Genomic DNA, 1,641 nt, shown 5'->3' with positions numbered 1-1,641 from the left:
AAGCTTAGAGTGGAAGTCCAAACCTTCAGACAGAAGGATGGAGAATCCCTCTATGAAGCTTGGGAAAGATACAAACAATTAATCAGAAAATGTCCCTCAGACATGCTTTCTGAATGGAGCATCATAGGTATTTTCTATGATGGTCTCTCGGAACTATCCAAGATGTCTTTGGATAGCTCTGCTGGAGGATCTCTTCATCTGAAGAAGACGCCTACAGAGGCTCAGGAACTAATTGAGATGGTTGCAAATAACCAATTCATGTACACTTCTGAAAGGAATCCTGTGAACCATGGGACTAGTCAGAAGAAAGGAGTTCTTGAGATTGATGCTCTGAATGCCATACTGCCTCAGAACAAGATATTGACTCAACAAGTCAATTTGATTTCTCAAAGTCTGTCTGGAATGCAAAATGCACCAAGCAGTACTAAGGATGCTTCATCTGAGGAAGAAGCTTATGATCCTGAGAACCCTTCAATGGAAGAGGTGAATTACCTAGGAGAACCCTATGGAAACACCTATAATTCTTCATGGAGAAATCACCCAAATTTCTCATGGAAGAATCAAGAGAAACCTCAACAAGGTTTCAACAACAACAATGGTGGAAGAAACAGGTTTAGCAATGGCAAGCCTTTTCCATCATCTTCTCAACAACAGACAGAGAATTCTAAGCAGAACCCCTCTGACTTAGCAACCATGGTCTCTGATCTAATCAAAACCACTCAAAGTTTCATGACTGAAACAAGGTCTTCCATTAGGAATTTGAAAGCACAAGTGGGACAACTGAGCAAGAAAGTTACTGAACTCCCTCCTAGTACTCTCCCAAGCAATATAGAAGAAAATCCAAAAGGAGAGTGCAAGGCCATCAACATGGCCGAATTTGGAGAGGAGGGAGAGGAAGTGAACGCCACTGAGGAAGACCTCAATGGGCGTGCACCAACCTCCTCTGAGTTCCCTAATGAGGAACCATGGGAATCTGAGGCTCAAAATGAGACCATAGAGATTCCATTGGACCTACTTCTGCCATTCATGAGCTCTGATGAGTATTCTTCCTCTGAAGAGGATGAGTATGTCACTGAAGAGCAAGTTGCTAAATACCTTGGAGCAATCATGAAGCTAAATGACAAGTTATTTGGAAATGAGACTTGGGAGGATGAACCCCCTTTGCTCACCAAAGAACTGGATGACTTGTCTAGGCAGAAATTACCTCAAAAGAGACAAGATCCTGGGAAGTTTTCAATACCTTGTACCATGGGCACCATGACCTTCAAGAAGGCTCTGTGTGACTTAGGGTCAAGTGTGAACCTCATGCCTCTCTCTGTAATGGAGAAGCTAGGGATCTTTGAGGTACAAGCTGCAAGAATCTCACTAGAGATGGCAGACAACTCAAGAAAACAAGCTCATGGACTTGTAGAGAATGTTTTGGTAAAAGTTGAAGACCATTACATCCCTACTGATTTCATAGTCCTAGAGACTGGGAAGTGCATGGATGAGTCCATCATCCTTGGCAGACCCTTCCTAGCCACAGCAAAGGCTGTGATTGATGTTGATGGAGGTGAACTGATCATTCAAGTGAATGAAAAATCCTTGGTGTTTAAGGCTCAAGGATATCCCTCTGTCACCATGGAGAAGAAGCATGAAGAG

General features: G+C 43.0%; 1 non-coding gene across 1 annotated transcript; it reads right to left on the bottom strand.

Annotated features, from left to right (window-relative positions):
* Positions 1-108, bottom strand: LOC130977558 (small nucleolar RNA R71). The gene has a single exon (XR_009085245.1). It is a non-coding gene; the product is annotated as a small nucleolar RNA R71 (small nucleolar RNA).
* Positions 109-1,641: the final 1,533 nt, after the last annotated feature.

This window comes from Arachis stenosperma, chromosome 4, assembly GCF_014773155.1.
Source record: "Arachis stenosperma cultivar V10309 chromosome 4, arast.V10309.gnm1.PFL2, whole genome shotgun sequence".
Classification (NCBI taxonomy): Eukaryota; Viridiplantae; Streptophyta; class Magnoliopsida; order Fabales; family Fabaceae; genus Arachis; species Arachis stenosperma.
This window is presented reverse-complemented; position numbering and strand designations above follow the sequence as displayed.